The sequence below is a fragment of the Heteronotia binoei genome, chromosome 6 (assembly GCF_032191835.1).
Source record: "Heteronotia binoei isolate CCM8104 ecotype False Entrance Well chromosome 6, APGP_CSIRO_Hbin_v1, whole genome shotgun sequence".
Taxonomy (NCBI): Eukaryota; Metazoa; Chordata; class Lepidosauria; order Squamata; family Gekkonidae; genus Heteronotia; species Heteronotia binoei.
Genome location: NC_083228.1, coordinates 12,988,649 through 13,004,902, shown reverse-complemented (window position 1 = coordinate 13,004,902; position 16,254 = coordinate 12,988,649). Strand labels below are relative to the sequence as shown.

Sequence of the window (16,254 nt, the reverse complement as noted above, 5' to 3'; positions counted from 1 at the left end):
TGGTCCATGGGGTCGCAAAGAGTCGGACCCGACTGTGCAACCAAACAACAACAAAATATCACATGAGTCCTGACTGTCTTATTCAGTGATTCAATTCATTTATATAAAGCCTTTCTATAAATCAATAGGATTACACATTACATCCAAACTAGGCATAGCTGCAAGCCTCACAAAACAGCCACGTGTTCACGATTTGTACTACAACGCAGACGAGGTGTACATTTACATATCGCAATGTGGACAGAACCGCAACTGTACCTAAGTACCATCCTAGGCACTGGTGGCAATCATGTGACTATGTTTCTTTTCAGGCACCCCGAGACTTCAACAGACCAGGAGACAGGCATCCCAAAAAGCCAGCGCAAAGGACCGCAAGCCCAACAATCGCTTTGGATTATTTCTTTTTTAAGAGCCTCCCTAGTAGAAAGGTTCACAGCGGAACCATAAAGCCCTCTCACGATACATGCAGAGCAACTGCTCATTCCCAACAGGCTCTGTGTTCAAAATACCCAAGAAACTTCATTACATTGAGACCAGGGCTTTTTTTTTGTAGCAGGAACTCCTTTGCATATTAGGCCACACACCCCTGAGGCAGCCAGCCTTCCAAGAGCTTACAGAGCTTTTCTTAAAGGGTCGACTGTAAGCTCCCGGAGGATTGGCTACACCAGGGGATGTGGCCTAATATGCAAAGGTCAGACTCTCTGCTGTAAACTGCCTGCATAATAAGCCGTGGTTAATAAAACTGACTTCAAACCACGGCTTTATACACCCAACGAACCACAAAAAAAGGAGAGCGGTTTACATTCGGATGGTCGCAGTAAACCGTTCTTAGCTGACCCCTAGGCTTGTGCGATGTCATCTTCTGGGGGTGGAGCACGTGTCACTTGGCTGTGGGGGGGAAATATTTGTGGGTTTCTTGCATTGTGCAGGGGGTTGGACTAGATGACCCTTCCCACTCTATGATTCCATTAGCAAATACAATCACTGTGTTGGAAAAGGGAAATAGGAAAAAAACAAACCCTAGAACAGGGGTGTCAAACTTGCGGCCTGGGGGCTGAATCAGGCCCCCTGGAGAGCTCCTATCAAGCCCCCGAGCAACCGGCTGCTGTCCGCTTCCTTCTCTCCCTCTCTTGCTTCCTTCTGCATCATAGCTTGCTTTGCCAGGCTTGCTGAATGGCACAGAAGCTACAGAGCAAAGCCTCTATTTTCTCCATTGGCTGAGGCTCCTCCCTTATGGAGGAAGATGTTGCTTTCCCAGGCTCTCTCAATCGCACAGCAGAGCTACTAAGCCAAGCTTCTCTTCCTTCTTCTGGCTGAGGCTCCTCCCACTCCTGGTCTCCAGGGAAAGGAATGAAAGAGCCAGAGCTTCCTTTGCCCAGTTCCCTGGATCCCACGGGAGAAATACAAAGAAAGCACCTTTAAGACCAACAAATGCTAATGTTTTAAGCATGTTTTATTTAAAGATGTCGAGTTTGTCTGTGCCCTTTAAAAAGTTTATATCTCTGCTACCTAATCTTAAATAGGTACACACATGATCCGGCCTGGCCCAACAAGGTCTCATTTATGTCAGATCTGGCCCTCATAACAAATGAGTTTGACACCCCTGCCCTAGAAGATGCATTATGATTTCTTTAACCATTGGCCAAAGTGGGATGAGGGGGGGAGAAAAAACGAACAACCATTCACAGGAGAGGCCCAGGAAACAGCTTCTAAATGCAATAATTATAAAACCACCTCCAACCTAAGCCGGTTGCACTGAAATTTCATAAGGATAATCCACTCAGTTAAGTTTCTTGCCCCATTGAACTCTGATACTGCAAAGCCTTTATCTTTGATACTATTAAAATGAAAGGGGAAAAAAATTACCATACCAATTCAGCACAGTTTATCTCGGCACGATTCAAACAAAAATCCCATTTCTTTATAGCAAAGCGATTCACAGATTTAGGGCATTAAATCTCTCTCCTGTACTGCCCCTAATATCAAAGGGGGGGCAGGAGACATTGAAGAAAACAACCATACATAACACATACAATACAGGCATCTAGGAAATCCATTAGTCGCTATTTGGTTAACAGCTGTTACTGGAAGAGTTCAATGCCAAACAGCTGGAATAATTTACTGTTACTTGTAGTCCTCAGTCCTTCTACATATGTCTTTTTTGATGGAGGAAGCCTGTCTGTTTATGTGCTCCAGCATTACTTCATCCCCTTTTTAACCTACTGAGATTATCAAGCGTTAACATGCTGGGGGGAAAAAAAATCTCAATTCATAAATAAATTGAACAGGAGGTTTTTGAAAAGGGAAAGGTTAAGAAACAGATCTAACCGAGAAAGGAAAAATGCTTTTTTTGTGTGCGAAACAAGTCACCCACTTCATGCCAATAGGTATTCAAGAAGTTACATTTGATGAGCTGTGAAATCAGGGCGTCGTTACAGTCTGTGGATGCCCTGAACCAAGGCGGCCATTTTGCCTACAGTGACCTGGGAATAAGACCCAATAAAATCAGAAGGTTTTTACTTCTAAGCAGGGCTTTTTTTGGGGGGGGGGGGAAGAGCCCAACAGGGACACATTTGCATATTAGGCCACACCCCCTAATGTCACCATTGTTTTGCACAGGGCATTTTTTTGTAGAAAAAGCCCAGCAGGAACTCTTCTGCATATTAGGCCACACTCCCAACATCAAGCCAGTTGGAACTGCGTTCCTGTACATTCCTACTTTTTTAAAAAGCCCTGCTTCTAAGGAAATATCTGAATTTAAGCCAGACATTAAGATTTCATTAACTATAGGCTGCAGGGGGTGAGGGAGAGAAAATGAACAGCCATTCACGGGAGAGGTATATGATGGTAAGTAGGACTTTTTTGGTAACAGGAACTCCTTTATATATTAAGCCACACACCCCTCATTTAGCCAATCCTCCAAGAGCTTACAGTAGGCCCTCTAATAAAAGCCCTGTAACCTCTTGGATGATTGGCTACAGAAAAGGTATGTGGCCTATTATACAAAGGAGTCCCTCCTACAAAAAAAAAAAAGCCCTGGTGGTAAGATTTCTTTAATCATACGCTAGCGGGGTGGGGTGGGGTGGAGAGAAAATGAACAGCCATTCACAGGAAAGGTATATGGCTGTAGGAGAAAATACCATCAAGTTGTGGACAACTTATAGTAGAAGAAGAAGAAGAAGATATTGGATTTATATCCCGCCCTCCACTCCGAAGAGTCTCAGAGCGGCTCACAATCTCCTTTACCTTCCTCCCCCACAACAGACACCCTGTGAGGTGGGTGGGGCTGGAGAGGGCTCTCACAGCAGCTGCCCTTTCAAGGACAACCTCTGCCAGAGCTATGGCTGACCCAAGGCCATGCTAGCAGGTGCAAGTGGAGGAGTGGGGAATCAAACCCGGTTCTCCCAGATAAGAGTCCGCACACTTAACCACTACACCAAACCAGCTCTCCTACACCAAACCAGCTAGTAGGGTTGCCAAGTCCAATTTAAGAAATATCTGGGGACTTTGGGGGTGGAGCCAGGAGACATTGGGGGCGGAGCCAAGAGCAAGGGTGTGACAAGCATAATTGAACTTCAAGGGAGTTCTGGCCATCACATTTAAGGGGACTGCACAAATTTTTAAATGCCTTCCTTCCATAGGAAATAATGAAGGATAGGGGCACCTTCTTTTGGAGCTCATAGAATTGGACCCCCTGGTCCAATCTTTTTGAAACTTGGGAGGTATTTTGGGGAGAGGCACTAGATGCTATACTGAAAATTTGGTGCCTCTATCTCAAAAAAACAGCCCCCCCCAGAGCCCCCGATACCCGTGGATCAATTCCCCATCATTCCCTATGGGAATCATTCATGGAGGTGCATGATGGCTCTGGGGGCGGGGCTTCCCCCGCCGGCCAGCTGGCTGGGGGAGGGGGGAAGCCTGTAAAACTGGGGGATCCCCCTCTGGGACCTGGGGATTGGGAAGCCTAACTTATAGTGACCCCATGAGGATTTCAAGTCAAGAAATAAACAGGTGGTTTGCCATTGCCTGCTTCTGCATAGCACTCTTAGGCTACCAGGTAGTCACTTCCATCCAAGTATTGGCCAGGGTGAACTTGCTTAGCTTCTAAGATCTGACAAGATCAAGATAGCTTGGGCCTCCCATGTTGGGGCAAAACAGCATCTACAAATACAGAAAATAGCTGCAGTGCTTTTTTTTTAGGAAAAGGGAAAAAGAAAATAGACTTTGGGAGATGGGATTTCAGAATGGAGAAGCTGCCTTTGTTTCACAGTGACCATTTATCTGCCCCAAAGACTCCTAAAGTAGCCATTTCCCCTTGCAGAACTACAAACACTCATAACTGGAACTTGGAGTGCGGAAAGCCTTTTAGAGGGGCAGTTTGGAGTGGAGAAATGGCTTTTGTTCTGTGCATTTGTAAGTAACATGTAGCTTTCCCTGTTATTTGGAGTGGGGAAATGGCTTTTGTTCTGTGCATTTGTAAGTAACATGTAGCTTTCCCTGTTATTTGGAGTGGGGAAATGGCTTTTGTTCTGTGCATTTGTAACATGTAGCTTTCCCTGTTACTTGTGAGTAACATGTATCTTTCCCTGTTATTTGGAGTGGAGAAATGGTTTTTGTTCTGTGCATTTGTAACCTGTATCTTTCCCTGTTATTTGAAGTGGAGAAATGGCTTTTGTTCTGCGCATTTGAAAGTAACAGGTAGCTTTCCCTGTTGTTTGTGAGTAATATGTAGGTCTCCCTACTATGTCATTTCTCTGTACCTGATCAGGAAAAGTGTTTGTTGGGTGATATTTCCCCAATTACCAGCGGCTCTGAGGCTTTCTCATGCTTCCTTTTAATAGACAGTATGACCTTTGTTTCTCCCATACAGCGTGGATTTTAGCTGCTGTAGTTCCCTTCTTAATAGTGATTCTTAAAGGTTTAGAGTGGCAGGTAAATACAGATGCCTATTTATCATGTAGTAATTCCCCACAGAGTGCAGGTAACCCATTGGCAATCTACAGCTTGTCTCTTCTTGTTCCTATTGCTTTCTTTAAAGCCACACTCCAACGCCTGTCCCAAAGTCAGGAGGAGGAGACGAGTGGAAACATTATCCTCACCCCAAACGCCTAGTATAGCAGTTGTTGAATATACCCAGGTAAGCAGCGCTGTGTGGTATGGACAAAAACAGTCACACCATGTCTGCCATTTTCACAACACCATTAACATACTTGCTTTAACATTGCATTAACAAATGAAGTACTCCATGACAATTGCCTGGACATAGCGGAGCCCCCTCAGAGGTACACAGAAACACACTACCTTCCACCCCAAAGTTGTACTCTGTTCCCCTCTCCCATAGCACTGAATGGTACCCATGGAGTGTGCACGGAAACACCATTTGACATGGATCCTAAATATTGACCTCCTTGTAGAATCATGGGGGTAAATGTAAGGTAGTTCTTGTCGCCTCCAAACTGCATCTTGGATAGCAACCCATTTCCTAGATGCCACAGAATTCAACAGGAGCCAATGAGACCCCCTCAACTTTTTACCCACTTATCCCCACTCTGGTTTCTGATACATGGAGTCATGATGGAAAGCAGGAGAAAGATCTAACAGCAGGCTTTTTGGAAGATAGAAGAACACTGTGGATATATACCCAGCCCTTCTCTCTGAATCAGTCTCAGAGCGGCTTATGACCTCCTTTATCTTCTCCCCCCACAACAGGCACCCTCTGAAGTAGGTAGGGCTGAGAGACATTAGCAGCTGGCCATTACAGTGGTCAAATGCCCATCACCAGGGGTCATTTTAGATAGATAGATAAATTTATTGTCATTGTTCTCAACAAAAAGAGAGCAACGAAATGAGGTGCTCTTCCACAAAACATACCGACACATCAAACACACATATTCATATTCATACCATTTAAATACATCTAAAACCATTTAAACCATGAAAACCATTTAAATACATCTAAAACAGATAAACATTCATAAAACCATTTAAATATATCTAAAACAGATAATCCTTCATAACCCTGCATTTAGCCTAACCACAGCACTTGGATAGAAACTGTCCTTAAATCTGTTTGTCCTAGCCTTCAACACTCTATATCGTCTACCTGACGGTAAGATCTCAAATAGCAAATGGCCCAGATGTGAAGGGTCCCTTAGGATCATTTGTATCTTCCTTTTACATCCCATATTATACAGATCCACCAATGAGGGGAGAGAACATCCACAAATCTTTTGTGCTCTTCTCGTCACTCTTTGGAGCACCCTTCTCTCTGCTTCCGTGCAGCTCCCAAACCACGCGCAGAGGCAATAAGATAAAATGCTCTCAATGGAACTACGATAAAAGGCAACCAGCAGACTCCCTGACAGTTGTAGTGATCTTAAGAGTCTTTAGTATAGTCGTTGCTGGGCCTTTTTCTCTAGAGCTAAAGTATTTGCCCCCCATGTTAGATCCTCTTTCATGGTAATTCCCAGAAACTTCCATTCTGTCACCTGTTCTACCATAACACCATCAATAAACAACGGCTGGATGTCCAAACTATTCTTCCTGTAATCCACTATAATTTCCTTCGTCTTATTTATATTAAAAATAAGATTATTTACTTTACACCAAAGGGACAGCTGTTGAACTTCCCTCCTATACGCAGACTCATCATCCTCAGAGATGAGCCCTACCAACGTTGTATCATCTGCATACTTAATGATTTTGTTACTCAGACTGCTAGAAACACAATCAGACGTGTAAATAGTGAAAAGAAGTGGACTCAAGACACATCCCTGAGGGGTGCCAGTATTTAAGATCTTCACGGAGGAAATATATCCATCCATTTTAACCCTTTGTGAACGACCTGACAAAAAATTCAAAATCCACTCACATATAGAGTCCGGCAGCTTCAAATCTTTAAGCTTAAACAACAATCTATGGGGTGATATTGTATTAAAAGCAGAACTAAAATCTAAAAAAAGAGGGGGCGGAGCTCATTAGCATAATTCATTAGCATATGCCAACCCTCCCCCAGCCAAAAGCAATCCACTGCAAGAAAGGAGAGCCCCGGGCAAGCGAGGCCTGCTTGGGTTGGCCAGAGATCCAGCCAGCCCAACCAGGCCTCTCTTGCCTGGGGCTGTCCTAGGCCACCCCCCATCCAGTCAAAAAGCCAGCAAACCATCCACCACCCAAAATCACATGGAGAAAGGGTGGCGTGGGCTTCTTCAGGGGTTAATGAGGGCTGCTGGGGGCGTGGCAAAACCCCTGGTGGCTGGCTGGCTGCCTGCTCTCCTAATCCAGGGATTGTTATGCAGCTGCCTACTATTCAATAGACAAGATAAGTGGGGAGGAAGAGGGGGAACCCTCAGAAAGGTTCAGGAGCTGTGCTCCTGTGAGCTCCTGCTGAATCTGAAGCCTGCGCATCACTGTTGTCAGTGTGATGTATGCACTAGGAAGAACCCACAGACTTTAGTCCTCTGTGGGCTGCAACCTCAAGGCATTCACATACACCCAATCCGTGGTGCTGACGAGTAATTGGTGGAAGCCAGGCTGAAGGAAGGGAAAGGGTAAGGACTTCCCCAGAGCCCCATAAAGCCAAAGCCTCCCGATGTGTAGGTTTATGCAGCCCAAGGGCAGTAGAAAAACAAGAAGAAGAAGAAGATACTGGATTTATATCCTGCTCTCCACTCCGAAGAGTCTCAGAGCGGCTCACAATCTCCTTTGCCTTCCTCCCCCACAACAGACACCCTGTGAGGTGGGTGGGGCTGAGAGAGTTCTCACAGCAGCTGCCCTTTCAAGGACAACCTCTGCCAGAGCTATGGCTGACCCAAGGCCATTCCAGCAGGTGCAAGTGGAGGAGTGGGGAATCAAACCCGGTTCTCCCAGATAAGAGTCCGCACACTTAACCACTACACCAAACTGGCTCTTCACCAAACAAGGTGAAGTGTTCAACCTTTGACCATCAGGGCGGTGGCTTTCCAAGTCAAACAGGTTGTACATCGGCTCAGTCTGATGCCTTGGCTGGGATGGCCCAGGCTAGCCTGATCTTGTGAGATCTCAAAAGCTAAGCCGGGTTGGCTCCAGTGGGCATTGGGCTGGGAGACCACCAAGGAAGGCCAGGGTTGAAATGCAGATGCAGGCGCCGGCAAACCACCTCTGAAAATCTCATGCCACGAAACCCCAACGGGGGTCACTGCAAGTCGGTTGCAGCTTGGCAGCAAAACATTTTAAAAAAACAAAACAGAGGAATCAGCATTTGCAATTAAGACATTTTTTCATCGTTAAAATGCTATATGCTGCATTACAAAATAAATCGATTACACGTTGATACGGCATGGACTTATACACTATATGTAATGCCAGAGGGATGACACCGAGACTACAGCTTGGATCCAGTGCAGCTTTTCAATGGGGCAAGGGATTTGCCCCCCCGAGGAGTACAACTTACTCGCCTCCCCACCCACTGCACTTCTGTGAGGTACAATGCCATAGAGGGCACCCTCCAGAGCAACCGTTTTTCTCCAGGCCAGGGGTATCCAACGTGCAGCCTGAGTCCCCCGGAGGGCTCATATCAGCCCCGCAAGCAACTCACTGTCATCTGCCCCCTTCTCTCTCTCTCTTGATTCCTTCTGCATCACAGCTTGCTTTGCCAGGCTTGCTCAATCGCACAGGAGCTACAGAGCAAAGCCTTTATTTTCCCCATTGGCTGGCCAGCACATGAAGCAACTTATGTAGAAAAGCTCACAGGACCCAGCAATTTCATGTTTTCCCATTGGACAGGCTCAAAGCATTGACCATGAGATTTCTGTAATGAATGTCAATAAATCAAAAGTAGGTTTGCAACTTAACATACACGCACTTAAACACCACCTGAACAGCATGCTCAAGACTGCTACAGGACAGACACTGTCTCCAGATTTTGATGCAATAATTCAGAGCAAGAGGTGTCAGGTATCAGAGACTGTTACATAACCAAAATATTGCAAGAGTGCTAATCTTTTAAGCATATTTTAAACTTTTAAAAAACATTTGTGTTTGTCTGTGTGCTTTATAAAAGTTTATCTCTCCGCTATCCAGCCAGGTCTCATTTATGTCAGATTCAGCCCTCATAACAAATGAGTTTGACACCCCTGCTCCAGGCAAACTGAGATGAGCTGTAACTTCAGGGCACCCCCTGGTCCCACCTAGAGACTGGCATCCCAACCTGGTGACCAGTTATAATTCCAGATCTCCAACTGCCAATTGGAGACAAGCAACCTTAAAGGGTTCTGCTGCCACTCGGTTCTATAGGGGAAATGATCATGCACATATTTTGGGGGAAACATAAGTGCATCCAGGGGAGGGACGGTGGCTCAGCGGTAGAGCATCAGCTTGGGAAGCAGAAGCTCCCTGGTTCAATCCCCGGCATCTCCAACTAAAAAAGGGTCCAGGCAAGTAGGCGTGAAAAACCTCAGCTTGAGACCCTGGAGAGCTGCTGCCAGTCTGAGTAGACAATACTGACTTGGATGGACCGAGGGTCTGATTCAGTATAAGGCAGTTTCATATGTTCATGGGACCAATGTTCCCTCTAAGCGGCAGAGTCTTGTGAGCAAAAATTCTACGTTGTGACCTACTGGAATTCAAGTTGTGAGCTGGTGCATACATTAGTGTGCTCCGGGGCCCATCCTTCCTGAGCTAAGACAAAAATGTGCAAGCTGAAGGCTAAAAATCTGTGAGCTAGCTCATGCTAACTCAGCTTAGAGGGATAGATCCAGGTGGGAAGCCATGACTTGTGATTCTTTTAATCTGCTGAAAAAATTCCCATGACTCTGCGTACTAACTCAGTGCCCCACTTTCTCTATATTTAGGACTGCTTGCCATTCCATCCTATTATGAACATATGAAGCTGCCTTATACTGAATCAGACCCTCAGTCCATCAAAGTAAGCATTGTCTACTCAAGACTGGCAGTGGCTCTCCAGGGTCTCAAGCTGAGGTTTTTCACGCCTATTTGCCTGGACCCTTTTGAGTTGGCGATGTCGGGGATTGAACCTGGGACCTTCTGCTTACCAAGCAGATGCTCTACCACTGAGCCACCGTCCCTCCCCAAAGAAACTTATGAACGCATGAAGCTGCCTTATACTGAACCAGACCCTCAGTCCATCAAAGTGAGTCTTGTCTACTCAGACTGGCAGCGGCTCTCCAGGGTCTCAAGCTGAGGTTTTTCATACCTACTTGCCTGGACCCTTTTGAGTTGGAGATGTCGGGAATTGAACCTGGGACCTTCTGCTTAACAAGCAGATGCTCTACCACTGAGCCACCTTCTGTCCCTTAATATTGTTTGATGAAGTGTGCTTCTAGCACACGAAAGCTTACATTCTGAATAAAACTTCGCTGGGTCTTAAAGGTGCCACTTGACTCTTGCTTTGTTCAGCTTAGAAAGAACACCGGACGGGACATAAACCTGTCCCTCGCCTCTGCCAGCTCCCCAGCAAATACAACATTTAGGACCCTGGCTAAATCTGAGACCTGGTTACCCAGATACATTCAAATGTGACAATGAATATTGAGAGGCAACGCTTTTAACAGAGCTTTTAAACTATGGGGGCTTTTTATTGCTCAGAAAAGGGAGCAAAATTTGGGTACTGCAGAAGGCAAGGTCATTTTGAGATGTTACCAGAGCTCCGGGACATGAATCATTCCCAAATTGATTTCATTAAGATCCGGATTCTCCGCTCAAAAACAGCAGCTCCCAGCAACCCTGCCTGCGTCTAAATCACCCACCAAATGAAATCGTGAGAACCTGTCTCTGCCACTGCCATAAAGGGACCGCAGAAGACTCAGCAAGAGAAGAAGCCTGTCTTAGGTCAGCTGCTTTGCTTTACGAGTCCTGAGAAAGATCCAGTCGGCACGAAAGGCGCTCCCTTCTAGTCATGCTAATTCAATAGTGCACTATTGCGCAGTGCTACAGCCCCTCTGTCTGGTAGCAGCCAGCTATCAAGGCCTCCCATTTGTAATGAGCTAGAATCCTGACGTTTCAGAGGCAGAGAAAGAAAAGAAATCTGTCCCCAATTACTTTCAGGCCTCAGGATATCTGAACCGAGGGGTGGGTGGGAGGAACGCACTGTGCTAGAAGCGTACCTTTACCATTCAAAAAGATAGGCCAAAGCCCACAAAGCTTTTATGACTCAGCGCAACGAAGCCAGGAATTGTGCAACAAAGCCAGAAATAGTCCACAGTAGCTTTGCCAACTCCAGGCTGGGAAACTCCCAGAGGGCAACCTCCAAATGTCCAGCCTAAGGTCCCAAGCACCCATTTCCTGCAGAGGAAATGACCTCTATAGTCTGGAGGTAGTAACTTCTTTTTTTTTTTTCAATTTCAAAAGCTTTATTACAATCTCTGAAGGTACAGATCAGGACTTTTTTTGTAGCAGGAACTCCTTTGCATATTAGGCCACACACCCCTGATACATAGGGCTGCCAAGTCCAATTCAAGAAATATCTGGGGACTTTAGGGGTGAAGCCAGGAGCAAGGGGGTGACAAGCATAACTGAACTCAAAAAGAAAGTCCTGGCCATCACATTAAGGGACTGCACACCTTTTAAATGCCTTCCCTCCACTGGAAATAATCTAGGATAGGGGCACCTTCTTTTGGTGCTCATAGAATTGGACCCCTTCGTCCAATCCTTCTGAAACTTGGAGGGCATTTTGGGGAGAGGCACTGGATGCTATGCTGAAAATTTCTCAAAACACAGCCTCCCCAGGATCCCAGATACCTGCAGATGAATTCTCCATTATACCTTATGGAAATCAGTCTCCATAGAGGATAATGGAGTGCCCAGCAGACATCCCCCCCCGGTGCTTTCTGATGACCCTGAAGTGGGGGGGAGCCTCCAAATGGGGGATCCCCTGCCCCCACCTGGGGATTGCTAACCCTACTGATGTAGCCAATCCTCCATGAGCTTACAGGGATCTTAGCACAGGGCCTACTGTAAGCTCCAGGAGGATTGGCTACATCAGGGGTGTGTGGCCTAATATGTAAAGGAGTTCCTGCTATTAAAAAAAAGCCCTGTAGATCACATATATCAAGAAATAACCAAAAAATACCCAATAAAAACCTACCGGCCATGCATGTGCAATATATCCTATACTTTATATTCATTCATTATTTATTTAGACTATTTATATTCTAACCTATTCCAGAAAGGGCTCAGGGCAGATATTATAAAAACAGTATTAACTAACAATTAAAACATGTCATACCAATAAAACAATACAATTTGGTCATAAACAGTTACAGGTGGTGGCTCAGTTGGACACACGCTATAGAGATTAAGAATCTGGCACAGTCTTAGGAAGGTCAATGAAACGACGCCTTCAATAGGAAGGAAAAAAAATTCAAGTGATCTAGATTACCAACTCAAGCATAATGTTCGAGCCACTGTTCAATGATGCCTTGATAGTCCTGTCTGACTTCATCCCAAGTCCAGTGAAAAATAAATAGAAGACAAAAAGAGCCACGAGGAGATATAGGCAAAAGTCTTATACTGAAAGGATTTGTCGATGAGGTAAATTGCTTGGTAGTGTTCAGGAACCTGTTCATTTATGATATTAAGAAATGCTGCTACTAACCATATTCAATGATGCATAGAAATGCTAACTAACATAGAAGCTGGGAACAACCAGGAGGCAGGGGGGGAAGAGTAGAGGCCGCTTCCCATGAATATCAAAGGTTGCCAAGATCCCTTTGAAGCATACAGTATGTGCCAAATTCTCACCTCCTCTCCGGAGGCCCAAGGACATTGCCTCTGGGAATTGTAACCACCAACGGACAAGATAAGGGAGGGAAGCGTTGGGAAAAGTCTCACATGCAAAGCAACCTTTTGTTTTGGGAATCAGGGGGTAGAAACCATTGCTTTGATGTAGAAAGATAAACGCCAATAGTTCGCGCTGATCTCCATCAGTTCCAATACCTGCCTTGCTGGAGTAACTCTGAAGTATCCAATAAAGACAACTTTGTTTCAAAATACTAAGTCTGCTTACTTGTGAGCTTCAATGAACCTATGCCTGACAGGTAGAATGTTCTGAGCTGGGATGGATTCTAGAAAAGGGAACCATTTGCCCTCAAAAGTAGTAGTTCTGCTGGGATAGATATCAGATAGGGCCGGAGGTAACTTCTAATGGCAGGAAATGCCCAGGTCCCATCAGGAAGGTGGCAACGCTAACTCCACAGCAGCAAACCATGGATATTTTGGGGTGGAGTCCCAACATGGATTTCCATCACAAACAACAGCAGGAAACTATTTCACAGCCTTACTTTCTTTTCTTTTAAGTTTTCAAAGACTTTATTAAAAGTTTGCAAAATACAGCTATATACCAGGGGTGGCCAACGGCAGCTCTCCAGATGTTTTTTGCCTACAACTCCCATCAGCCCCAGCCATTGGCCGTGCTGGCTGGGGCTGATGGGAATTGTAGGCAAAAAACATCTGGAGAGCTACCGTTGGCCACCCCTGCTATATACCATTTGTCACAGCCTTATTTTCCACCACAGGCAAGGAATCTCAGGTGGTTGTGCACCCAATGGTTGACTCCTTTAGTTGACCACCCTAGAACTTTGTGCTTCTGGTTTGTCTGGTCCTGCATTTCAATCATTTTACTCACTTTGCCACAAACAAGTCAATGCAGATGTCTCAAGCGGTCGAGCACAGTTAAAGGACAAGTGGTCAACTACTTCCTGCTTGATTTCCCCCACTTGCTCAGAAGAAAGTCCCACTGAGACCCCCACCACATTGTCAAGGATGCCAGCAGCTTTTAAACTCTGAAGACATTTTTACGGCCATCGCTAGGCAGGGCTCTGGTTACCAAAATCCTCTTACGTTGAGTTTTCTTCCACAACACCTCCCCCCCCCCAAATAAGTAATTTTATTCAGAAATTTCAAAAGATACAGAACAAAAAAAAGAAGAGTCCCCAAATAAACTGATGCAGTGGCAAAACGCTAGAGAAAATACAGTTTCAATATAAGCATAACATGGCTTAAGAGTCTGAGAGTACTCCATCATTACTGCATAATGTGTATTGGACCTAAAGCAAATGCCGTAGCACCAGGGTTACCCAGAGACTGAATAAAGCAGACAGGCATAAAAAAATAAATAAATAAATAAAAATAATTTTTTAAAAAGTAAATAATAAAATACAGAGACATCGCTAAATTATAAATGAGCATTTGTAGAATGCATCCTCAAAAGTATATAAAGAAAAGCCGTAACTATCCTGACAGTTAAACGCAAACATACAACCACTCCTGTGCCCCAGAGAAGAGAGGAAAGAACAGATGTGGAGAAGAAAAATTAGAAGTACAGTAGAGACATTTGTGAAGGATTATATGGAGGAATTTCTTGGGATGTTACATAGCTCACAAAAGGAAACCACTTAGCTGAGAAGTTGGAGGAATCGGATTGTTGAAAGTTGGAGTTGATTTTGTCCATTATAAAATACTCCCACACTTTGGAAACCTCCACTGTTCCCTCTAAGCGGAGTTAGCGTGAGGCAGCTCACAGCTTTTTAGCCTCCGGCTCACACATTTTTGTCTTAGCACAGGAAAAATGGCCCCAGAGCAAACTAATTGAGTCAGGAGCTCACAACTTGAATGCCAGTAGCTCACAAAGTAGAATTTTTGCTCACAGCCTAGAGGGAGCATTGGTCACCTCTGTAAACACTCGAACCAGCCTCCAACACCACTTAAAAATGCAATACAATCTTCAAACAATTGAAACAGACCATGGCCGAACAGCCAACTTTCTAACACCAGCCCCCCTCTCCAATACAATTAATAGGGGGGTTTTATTCCTAAAGAAAAAGAAAAATGAATTTGTTTGTGAGCTTTATGCTTCTGTCTGTAAATTTAAGGTTGCCAGCTCCAGGCTGGGAAATACCTGGAGCTTTTGGGGGTAGAATCTGGAGAGGGCAGGATTTTAGAAGGGGACGGATCTCAGCAGGGTACAGGGCTATCCCCCTGAGCCCCCAAAGCAGCTATTTCCCCCCAAAGAACTGAACTCTTTGCAGTCTAGAGATCAGCTGTAAAAGTGGGCAATCTCCAGCCCCTACCTGGAGATTGGCAACCCTAGTAACTGCATCCACAGCTTTGCCATTCAAAACCCACATTTAAAAACATGGTAAAGAAACAAAAAAATTAAACCAAAAATATATTCTCCTCCACCGTTCTGCAGATTTGGTCTTACCTTCAGCTGCCAAGGTTCTCAGACAAGTCCAACCAGAAGTCACATGAGAAGACACTCCTGAGGGGAAAATGGGTTCCACAGTTTGCAGGCTCCAAACCACAAAGCGGCTTTTGAAGATGGCCACACCTAAAATGGCACTTTCCTCCTCTTGGGTAGCCTCTCAGCACCTCAGACATTATTTTAGACTTTACTCCTGCCTCAACAGAAGGGTCTGAACCAAATTCCAGTCACAGGTTCACTTTCACATGCTCTCCACAATGCAGGCTCACTACAAGAGAAAAGAAAGCCTCTAGCAAATCAGGAGAAAGATCAAGATGGTAGCCATATTAATCCAACTGTAGCCGCAGAAAAGAGCAAAAGTCCAGCAGCGCCTTAAAGACTAAAGATTCGCAGTAGGACAGAAGCTTTTGTGAGTTCACCATTCCCTTCTTCTGCTACGGTTATATATGTTTCTTCAGAAGTGTGGTTGCACTCCAAAGCTTATACCCAGAATTAATTGGTTGTTCTTAAAGGTGCCACTGGACCTTTTCTACTGCTTTAGACCAACATGGCTACTCACCTGATTCTGCTTCCTTGAATGACAGTGTCAGGTTTGGAAACAGGTATCAGCTGAAGCTTCCCATGGCCTGGAGGCCAATAAGTCACCTAGAAGCCACCTGGAAGAGAAGATCCTGCTAAGCCTCTGTTAAAGGAACAGGACAGTTTTTATGTTGTTGGGTTGTTGTTTTTTTCTCTCCAGGCCAACTGAGCAAACCTAGTAGTCTGGGACACCTCATTCTCCCACTTTTTGTGAGGTGCTGAATTAGCCAATATATGGCAATGGCTGAGATCCTAAAGACGCTTTCCCTGGGAGTAGTCCCACTCAGTAACACGGGTCTTTCTTCTTAGCTTCAGGCTTACTCCCTATTTCAGCTGTGTTGGGGATTTTCAACAGGTCAGAGCCAGTGTTCCCTCTAAGCTGAGTTAGTATGAGCTAGCTCACAGATCTTTAGCCCCTGCCCCGCTTACACATTTTTGTCTTCGCTCAGGAAAAAATGGCCCCAGAGCACACTAATTTA

The 16,254-nt window shown here is 45.2% G+C and overlaps 1 protein-coding gene and 1 non-coding gene across 3 annotated transcripts in view; both read right to left on the bottom strand.

The window, feature by feature from the left end:
• LOC132573533 (pro-neuregulin-3, membrane-bound isoform-like) overlaps nt 1-15,617 on the bottom strand; it is a 1,173,232-nt gene extending 1,157,615 nt beyond the window's left edge. For both annotated transcript variants that reach the window (XM_060241045.1, XM_060241046.1), the window contains exon 1: nt 15,197-15,617. The gene's annotated coding sequence lies outside the window, so the exon portion shown is untranslated. The remainder of the gene's footprint in view (nt 1-15,196) is intronic.
• On the bottom strand, nt 10,214-10,280 carry TRNAN-GUU (transfer RNA asparagine (anticodon GUU)). Its single transcript has one exon. It is a non-coding gene; the product is annotated as a tRNA-Asn (tRNA).
• Nucleotides 15,618-16,254: the final 637 nt, after the last annotated feature.